This window comes from Sceloporus undulatus, chromosome 2, assembly GCF_019175285.1.
Source record: "Sceloporus undulatus isolate JIND9_A2432 ecotype Alabama chromosome 2, SceUnd_v1.1, whole genome shotgun sequence".
NCBI lineage: Eukaryota > Metazoa > Chordata > Lepidosauria > Squamata > Phrynosomatidae > Sceloporus > Sceloporus undulatus.
The window spans coordinates 90,664,693-90,675,415 of NC_056523.1; positions in this window are offsets into that span (position 1 = coordinate 90,664,693).

The following is a 10,723-nucleotide window of genomic DNA, read 5'->3' on the forward strand; positions in this document are numbered from 1 at the left end:
TTTGTTTAATAGCTTTTAAAGCTTGTATTTGTTAGCATACCATCCACAGGATCAGTGTGGTATAGTGGTTTGAATGTTGAATTAGGATCCTGTGAGACCAGGGTTCAAACCCCCACTTGGTTGTAGAAACCTGTTGGATGACCTAAGCAAGAACACTAAGAGGAACGCAATAGCAAACCATGCCTGGAAAAAATCTTGCCAAGAAAACCCTTGGATAGGGTCAAAATAGGCCAGAGTCAGCTTGAAGGCACATAATAACAACAAATTTGTCACCGAAGTGGAAAGTACCAACCTTGGAATGCTGAAAAAATTGTCAAGAATCTCCACCTGCCTTTTACTGGTACAAATGGAAAGCAAATGTGCTTTACTTCCCTACCACACTTTATTCCCTCCCCAGTCCTTGAGCTTATTTAGATTTCAGGCTCTTTAGCCATGAACCATGTCCCAATCCCAAACACCTCCAATGTCTTCAAAATTTTCTTCACTTTTATCACTGCAGGGTAGTAATTTCAGAAGTGTATTGTTTGTACTGAATCTGTTTTTCCCCTGTGGAGTATTCTGTGCTCTTCTCTTTAGTTTCTCCTTTTCTTTCTTTCTTGGGGGTGGGATGGGGGAAGGATGGTACAATATTAAATAAAGACTATAGCAAACAGAAAAAAATCCTTCCAGATTGTTCAGTGTTAAAAGTCCTGAAATTATAGCCTCTCTTCCAATCAATCTCAAAAGGGTATTCTTGAAAAACAGTGTAAGAAAAATAAAAATGCATAAATGCACATAGCTCTAGACAACAACCATGTGCCATCCCTCCGGTCATCTGAGAGTGGGCCGGTTAGTCAGCCAATGTTTGAGAATATATTTGACTCTTGTGGCCAGTGACTGCTTTGTTATGTAAGCATATGACTTCTTCCTTAGAACTGGCAGTTCTTTGAGCTGAAATTTCATTATGCAACACTAAAGTGAAAAATATGTGGATTTGGAAGGGGAATGACTGGGATAAGCCATATAACATTTCACACTGCTCTTATGCAAGGGGATCACTGCCTGAACCTTCCTGCTGCCCCTTTACATTTTTCTGAAGTATTTTCTCTGTTGGAGGTTTGGATCATTCTGCAGTAGTTCTCCCTGTCCTCGCTGCTTAAACAAAATACTAGCCTTTGTAAAAGTGTCCTATTTGAAACATGGAAAAATGTCTATGAGAATATTTCATCTCAGTATTTAATTTGGATATGCTTATTAAAGAATAGCTAAAATTATATTCAACAACATTTTGTCATTTAGCTATGTAGTTATGACAAGGATGAAGACAAAGCAGTTCACTGGTATACTATAGATATGTAAACATATGTCCACCAAAGTAAAATAGTGAAGAATTATGCAAAATTTGCAGATCTTGGATACATCCCAAGCATTTTTATAAGCAGTTCCATCTCTGTCCTTTCCTTTCATGGCCTAACCTAGCAGGGTGAGCTCTACCATTGGGCATACAGATGCAATAGGGTTGGGGTATCATCTAAAGTCCAGAAATTGTTAGTTACTGGTTTTTCTAATCATCAGCATTGTGATTTTATCACCGAGTCAGAGAGAGGTGTTTGTAGGTTATTCTTCCTCAGGTGCCAGAATAACTTGGTTAACTTGGGGACTATGTATCATGATTATGGAGAAGGGGATACCATAATTTGCTCTGCCTCAGGCAGCAAAATGGACTGACCCTGTGATCTTGACAAGAAGGCTTAATGAGTAAAGGAGAACCATGAAAATCTCCAAGAAAGCATCACATACAAGGGCGTCACTCAGGGTGTGTGTGGGTACATCCCGCACCAGGTGACATCCAAACAGGGGGTGATACCACTCCTCCCCTAACATCTACCTTTTGGCATTCACCTACATCCCTTTAAAATGCTGAAGAGATGGTGTGAGTTGGGCAAGGAGCAGGGGGTAGGAGAAAGGAGGGGCCCCACTTCTTCTTTTTTTTTTTTTAATAAAAAATAAATTTTACTTTCTAATGTAATTTTTTTCCATTTTTTATTATTCTTTTAATTTTTTCTTTAAAAAACCACATCATACCAAAATTTCCCTTTAACCACACAAAACTATGTACATGCAAATATATTTAGGATGTGTGTATGATATTGTAATTTAAAGGTATAATTTTAATTTTGCTAGTTGTTTATGTCACAACCATTACTATTACATTCAGTGATGTATAAGAATTACAATTTATGAGTAACATTAGTAGAAAAAAATATTACTAAGGATTCTGTATGGTGTGGTATGGGAGGAGGTCAATGAGGGGGAACAGCATGAGTTACTCCACCCGGTGACACCAGCCCTAGTCACGACACTGCTCACAGGCCTCAGTGGAAGTAGTTAATACCTCCAGGGCTAAAATCCACTTCATTTAGGTTCTGCTCTCTTCCTGAAAAAAACTTGGAGGGGTAGTTTTCTCTGGCATGCACCTTACTTGCTTCCATCTTTATTTAATTTACTATTAGATTTATATCCTGTCTCTGGACTTCCTCTAAGTCACCACTGGGGTGATGAACAGTTGAAAAAGATTAATACTTCTCCTCAATAAAACCTAAAAATAACAAAATGACAGATCAGGCAACAATGTTCTAGTCCAGGTTTTTGCCTCTTTTTCAGGTTATGTTGGCTTTCTATTTGAAGGGGATATATATATATATATATAGAGAGAGAGAGAGAGAGAGAGAGGAAGGAGCATTAAAATAATCAACAACCCCCTACCTACAATCTTAAGTGGGGTCCATTCTTCATAATTATATCATATCTATCAACATAGAAAGCTGCCTTACACTCAGACCATTAACTCGTATATCTCAAAGGCAGGCAAAGTGGAACCCTTCCCCAAGTCACTATTGAATTGCAACTTCCAGCAGCCCTAGCTAGAATAGCCACCCAGATGAAGGCTGGGAGCTGAAATCCAATACAATCTGGAATGCTGCATTTTGTTCATCCTGATATAGCTCAGGAAGGTCTATCTGTAGATCCCAGATGGGGCTGCTCCACATCTTTGTTCATCCTTAGCAGCATGGCTAGTGATCATGGATTATGGAAGTTATAGTTTGACAACATCTGGAGAGCCATGGTTAGGAGCTGCTGATTCTGCCTCTGAGTAGCAGGCAACAAGGCTTCACAAAGGAGAATTTCCCAGCCTTACTGGGAGTAGGGTTGAATAGGCTTTTCATGCATATCCTCTACCTCCCGGCCACAATCCAATCATTACATCCAAATCCAACTTCTTTTCTGTTATCTTCCTCACAACTTGCTGGGAAGAAGACAAGCTTAGGTTGAGAATACTGTTTGCAGACAGTTACAAATAAATTTTATGGGGAATTTTGTTTTCTGTCAAGTTCTGCTACCCTGTTTTAAAAAATCAGCTTCTAGCAGACTGGTGGCCTAGGAAAGCATTCAGAATAAAATGTCATGGGATTTAGAAAATTAGCTAAATCATGGTATTTTTTTTTTTTAAAAAAATGCTCTCAATTCTTCCATAAACCAGAGCTTTTTAATGAAATCTTGGCACTGACTCTCTTTGGCAGCATCATCTGCCTAATTCAGAACATGTGTGCATGACTAAACATCCATAAACAACTAAGATTACGCTTAGATTTATTTTAGTCACTGACAAAATGAAGCTTTTAAAGATTTAACATATACAAATAGACTATTCTCCTTGGAGGGAAGAGTATGTGAGTCTTGTGTTTCTCAATGGCAAAGTCAGAGAAATTTGAATTCTATGTTACTGAGAGCATGTAGCTTCACCAGATTTTACAAACCTATATGAATTATCACAATGCAAGGGGATTTGTGTAGGTATGGATTAGGCAGTAATGGTGAACCTTTTAGGGACCAAGTGCCCAAACTAAAAGGCTTTCCAGCACAGGATGTTACCCAGTGCCAGAGAAGGGACTTCGGGGGGGGGGGGGACTGGACTTCCGGGGGCAGGATTTCTGGCCTCTGGGGGTGGGATGTCTTTCTTTCTCCCCCCTGGGCTTCAGCTGCCTCTCTTCTTCCCTGCCCTCCACGTGCCACAAAAAATGGCTTCATGTGCCATCTCTGGCACATGTGCCATAGGTTCACCACCACAGGATTAGGAAGATATGGCTGGCATCCTGTTCAGGAGTTATGAGATCATAAGATAGACTTACAGTTCACATTTACAATAGTTGATGACTGAATATGACCCCCAAAACCTACATTTGCAATTTGGTAGTGTCCCAACCAAAGCATATCCAAGGTGCTGGAGATCAGGATGCTAGGAAATGATAGTTATAGTTCTCTTCTGGTCGCAGAGTGCCTTAAGAAAAACATCTCTAAACATCTCTCCAGCTTCCTGTTCTTGATGACAGACATTGTTTTTCTGTACCCTAATCTCCAGCACTTTCATTCAGGGCACTTTCAAGCTGAAACAGTAGGGTTTTTTCTCTGGGTATCATCAACAGACATTACTACAATGACAGAGCTCGGTCCTTGTACTTATGTTGACAATGCAGGATGCCTATCTAAATTTGAAAGGATTTTTGTATGGCAATTATAAATATGATGATCTAAGATGCAAATACAGGTATAGTTCAGTTAATGAAGTAGAAAAGAACCCTTCTTTTCCCTAGCTCAAGCTTTTTTGCATTGTTTACTGGAGATACACTGCTGCAATATGACTTTGGAAGTCTTGTTTCTCCAGCCTTTCTTCACAATTCTTCCCATGATATTGCTGCTATTAAACCTCCAGCTAGTCAGAAAATGAGAAGGACAAGCAGGGCTAAGAAGGTGTAAAAAGATTTTGCAAAAAGGAGGTACACTGTCAGAGACTTTGTTAACTGACATATGCCTCTATCAAGAGAGGTATGAGAAAAGCTGCAGAAAATATCCCACTAAGGGAAAATATCAGGTGCTATCAAACAGCACATAACTTTTCATATAAAACAGGCTTCAGTGGCTATGTATCAAACACCAGGAGATCAATACTTTGAACACATTTTATGATAGATCCAAGAGCATTTATGTAGCAAAGAAGGCATTAAGCAGTTTTAACAACATCTGAGGGGAATAATAAAGTTTCTCCACACTATGGTCTTGACATACTTAAGATAAAATTTAAAAATGGACACCCACATTATTGAGAGAAAATATGAGCAGACAGTCACCAAATCTGTAGTTTATGGAGTGCTGCTGCCACGAAAATGTTAAGAGAACATGCAGAGAAATTATCTGTCAGGAAGATAAAGAACCAGATCTGCAAAAGCCCCACAAATTTGATAATCTGATATGAAGTGTTTTCATAACCATCTTTCCAGCTGAAGACAAGCAGAAGATTTTGATCCACTGGTGGTTCCAACGTGAATTATATTTATTCTATTCAGTACTATAGTCCCATGATTCTATCAAAACCAATGTGAACTGCATTTAATCTCGAAGTTGATAAGGAATTGGAGAGACAACAGACATAAGCAAAGGAAATGGATTTTCAAATTGACAATAGCTGCTGGGAGCAGGAACCAAAAGGCACCCAGTTTAATAAACAAAATTAAATGTGAATCAAGCAGGGACATCATTAGGGGGTTGTTAGGAGCATGGACTGCACCAGGTGACACCTAGAAAGGAGTGAATACCTGGTGGGATGGACACTTCTGGACAGAACAGGCAGCCACAAAGACAGCAGCTCCACCACCAGCCCCATAGGCATTGTGGCACAGCTGCTGTGCATATAGCCACACCAGACCCAGAAAGAACAGGCTGCTGGGAGGCAGCAGCTCTGCCCCGCACCATCAGTGGCATTTTCTGGGTATCGTGGGTCTGCTGCATGAGCAGCTGTGCAGACTTACAAAAAAAATGCCCCCTCTCCCCATTGACAGTGTTTTCCATGTCTGGTGTGGCTCCTGCATGAGCCGTTAAGGCAGATTCAAAAAGAATGTCCCCTTGCAGTTGCACCAGAACCAGAAAGAATGGGCTCCTGGGAGGCCGCAGCTTTGCCCCCCCCCCACGGCAGAGGCAGCCTGGCTGGCAGAGAGGGGTGGGCTGGGATGTCTTTTTCTTGCACTTCAAAATTACAGTTAGCTCTCCACCAGTTCCTTATCCACCGATTCAACCATCTACGGCTTTGAAATATTCAAAAAATATATAAATTCCAAAAAGCAAAACCTGATGTTGCCACTTCATATAAGTGACACGATTTTACTATGCCATTGTATTTAACGGGACTTGAGCATCCATGAATTTTGATATCCACAGGGGATTTTGATATCAAGGGACCACTGTAGTCTGTAGAATTGCTTTCCACAAACTGTTTCATAGAAAGAATTACAAACAGATCTTCCATAGAGGCCCTGCTACATTTTGAACTGTGGTCAGAAGCTTCACTGGTGGGAATGTTTACCTGCCTCCGGTTTTTATAATGTCTTCTGGAAATCCACTTCACACTGTGAAGCCACTTCCAGTGACTTTTATTTTGAAAATGAATACTTTTATTGCCCAGGAAGCCTTCAGTTTGTTGGACCTTTGATTTTTCATTTTGACTTTTCCCTGTCTCTCTATGTATTTATAGTTTTCTTTCTATATTACCTGCTTATTTTTGTTCTTTGTGAGTTTTTTTTTAAAATCTTTTTGTACAATATGAACTATAGACTGATTTTGGCAGGAAGACTCCCAGTTAATCTTCTCTCATCCCAGTTTTTCAACTGGTGTTAAAATGTCCCAGTTTCTCTCTTCTCCATCCACTTTCCTCGTTCATCCTCCACTTGCTCCAGTTGCTGCAAACTGACTTCAAACTGCAAAAGCATTTTGCATTCCATTAACTCAGAAGGAGGGAGAGATTTCTAAAGGAGGAGGGCAGCATCTTGCACTTCCCATGAGATCCAGGAAAAAAACTGCTGCAGACTTTCCTAGCTAGTGAATTATTCCTTTTTAATAAGATTTGCCATCTTGACCACACTCTGATGTTGTATGGCTGCATGTGTCCTTTCATCTATGAGATGGAGGGTATTTATTGCACATTATACTATGTCAAGGGTGAGGAATGTGTGTCCAACACAGATGTTTTGGACACTGCAACCTCCAGCAGCCCTTGACAGCATAATTAATGGCGAAGAATGCTAGGATCTGACATTCATCTATACTTAGAGTGCTGCACAATTCCTAGCCTTTACCACTGCCTTCCTTTGAAAACCCAGCTATGTTAATGAGGAATACGATATGAATAACAATCAGGTAACACTATTTGAAACATTAAATACTTCTATAACAAAATATTAAAATCCTTATGTAGAGGGATGAATGAAATGAATGAATGAAAATTTATTTATATTCCGCTATTCCTACATAGATCATAGCGGTTTACAACATAAATGATACAATTATAACAATATATATCCCCAACAGTGTAAAGAAACTTCCCATAACCAATTAAAAGCTGTACAAAATATTCTAAAAACCATTATATTACAACCATAAAACCATACAATAAAATAGCTGGATCGAACAATATGCGAGAAGAGAGAAGAGGATAGTATTAAGGCACATGGGGGAAAGCTTGACGGAAAAGAAATTTATCCTGAACAAATCTAAAGATCTTGTAGCCCCTTTGAGACTCACTGAAAGAAAGAAGTTGGCAGCATGAGCTTTCATAGACTTAAGTCTACTTCCTCAGATGCTTTGAGGCTGCATCTGAGGAAGCAGACTGAAGTCTAGGAAAGTTCATATTGCCAGCTTCCTTCTTTCAGTAACCCTCAAAGGTGCAACAAGATCTCTCTATATACTGATTCTACAGACTAACACAGCTATATCTTTGAATTCTATTAAAATCCTATTAGCAAAATGAGTAAATGATACAATGGTGTGATATAACATACTATGGCCCCATTCCCACTGGGCAGATAAAGCGGCTTATATTGGTGCGATTCTGACTCGGATTTTTTTCCGAGTCTAATTTGAATCTTTCCCTTCATTTCCATTATGAAAGGGCACAAATTAACTCAGTTTATTTAGACGCTGTTTTCGTTCTCATTTATTTTAAATCGCTGTATTTTAAAGCGGAGTAATTTGCTCCCCGTTCCCATTTGTGTCTGCAAGCTGTCAATCAAGCGCATAGGCTTCAGATGTCACAGAGTCGTCACCTGATTTGATTCACTTTGACACGGTTCATTTTGCTCCCCGTTTCCATTTGTGGTGCCTTTTTTTTTTTTTTGGCAGCCAACGAAAATCGGCATTTAAGTGCCTACCTGCCTAGTTAGCGAAGCGGTCAAGCAGTTTTCAGTTGGTACTCTCCTTCCAGTCATTGTTTCTCCCTCATGGTCATATGAGCATCATGGACCCAGAGACTATCATGGCTCTGCTTCTGGGCTCCGGTGCTTCTGTGCACCAGTGGGTGTGTTCCTATGCATGAGCCTGGCCTAACAATGACTGAAAACAGCCTTGGGGTGAGACAGTGTGACTTGCCCAAAGCCACCTGGTGGGTGCGTTCCTATGCATGAGCCTGGTCGAACAGTGACTGAAAACAGCCTTGCTGTGAGACAGTGTGACTTGATTGTGAGTTCCTCTTCCAACTGTATAATTCTACAATTCATCCATGGAAACCTACTGGGTGACTGATCATGGGCAAGTCACACACTCTCTTTGCCTAAGATGTAGGCAATGGCAAACCCCCTCTGAACAAGTCTTCTCAAGAAACCCTCATGATTGGTCACTGTTTGTGTTTAGTTGCTCGTTTGTGTTTATGCTACTGAAGAAGCTAGAAGCCAGAGCCTTGAAGCAAACAGTGCTAAATCTGTCTCTGTTTTGCATTCATGTGTTAGTCTTACTGGAAGCTGATGAACACACAAAGGTGTTTCCCTAAACCAAAAGAACAAAATAGCAAAACAAAAAAGCCTAGGGAAAAGTAGTTGAAGAAAAATTAATAAGAAAAGCTTTATTATCCAATGTGATGGCAAAATAATAATATATTGGCTATAATACCATGTCATTCAGGCAGCCCATATGTTCAAAACTGTGTGCTTTGCCTCAGATAGTATACAATGTCTGAATGTATACAAAGTAAGAGATACAGTATCAGTTTTGCCAGTAAATATAAAATGTTGGAAACTATGAATCCCATACAAACTATTTTAGTCTTACTGGAAGACACCGGGGCTTTTGGATCTAATGAATTTGCTTGCAGTTAGATAAATATGTCTGGATCACTGTGACACATGCATAAACACACACACACACAAATAGTGTCAGTAATATAAATTAGATAATTTATTTTCATGAGTTTGCAAAGATTAGAATTGAAATCATACACACAGTTCTAGAGACTATCTGCTGTTTTTGGGTAGATGTGGGATCATGATGTCTTTTTAAAAATAATTGCCAAGCTGACTTTTTCTTCTGCATTTTCTCCTGTAAAAAATTCACTCAGCAGTAAATTCCTGCGTGGTAAGAGCAACACACAACATTATGGGGAATTTTATCTAGTCAATAAAAAGTAAAAAAGAAATAAATATCTGTATATTTGTTTTACAGGCAATTGGCTAAGTAAAGACTAAGGCTGGCTCAAAAACAACAGATGGTGTAATTCTATATTGTAGGCATAAGAATAAACAGTATTGGGTAATGGCATTTTATCAAGGGACTGAGTTTTTGCAGGAGTAACCAATGTTCTTGGAATAAATATTACACTTGTTTTTAGATGGTGGTTTGATTTCTGTATACGGGCAGGAGAACTGGGGTAGTCAAATCCTGGGAATAAGTCTACATTGTCCCAGACTGAAGCCTGAGTCCTCTTGGTTAGCCCAAGCAAAAGCAGACTCTTTGAAACCATTGCTGAATGGTGAGTCAACACATAAGTAAAGCCTACTGATTCAATGGCTGGGCTCTAGTTGATACTAACAATAGAATTCATGTCTGAGGCTGCATCCGCATTGCAGAAATAATACAGTTTGACACCACTTTAACTGCCATGGCTCAATGCTATGAAATTTTGAGAATTATAGTTTTGTGAGCCATTAAAGCTTTGCTGTCAAAGAACTCTGCTGCCACAACAAAGTACAGTTCCTAGAATTCCATAACAATGAGCCATGGCAGTTAAGGTGGTGTCAACCTGCAGATGCAGCTTAAAATTGCCAATAAAGTATTTCAGATGGGAAGAGTACTGTTGGGCATATTTCTCTGTTTTACAGTATGCTGGTATACTTTTCAGAACCTCAAAACAAAATAAAACACTGTTATGTGGTTGTCTCTATAAGTAGTCAGTAAAGGCACATCTAGATTGATGGAAGAGTCCCAGATTTTGTTCCTGATCTTTCTGATTTTATATTGGGTTAAAATAAACGGACTTTGGGCTTATCCAGGGTTTATCCAGGAAAGAAAAAAAAATCCCTGGAAGCATAGAGACTTTCCAGTTCTTGTTGTTTTGATTTTACCTGCATATTTATGGTTTTGTATCCAAACACTTTCTTGAAATATCCTCCTCCTTTGTGCTCTTCCTCCTCCCCCTCCTACAGATCATATGTCACATATAGACTCAGGCAATGTTTCAGAAACTGATGTTCACCAATTGCCACTGAGCTCTTTTAAATTATTATTCCAGAGTTACAGGCTGCATCTATACTGCAGAAATAATCCAGTTTGACACAGTTTTAACTGCTATGGCTCAATGCTATGAAATTGTGGGAACTGTAGTTGTAGTACCAGAGGTCTCTGACAAAGAAGGAGAAATGACTCACAAAGG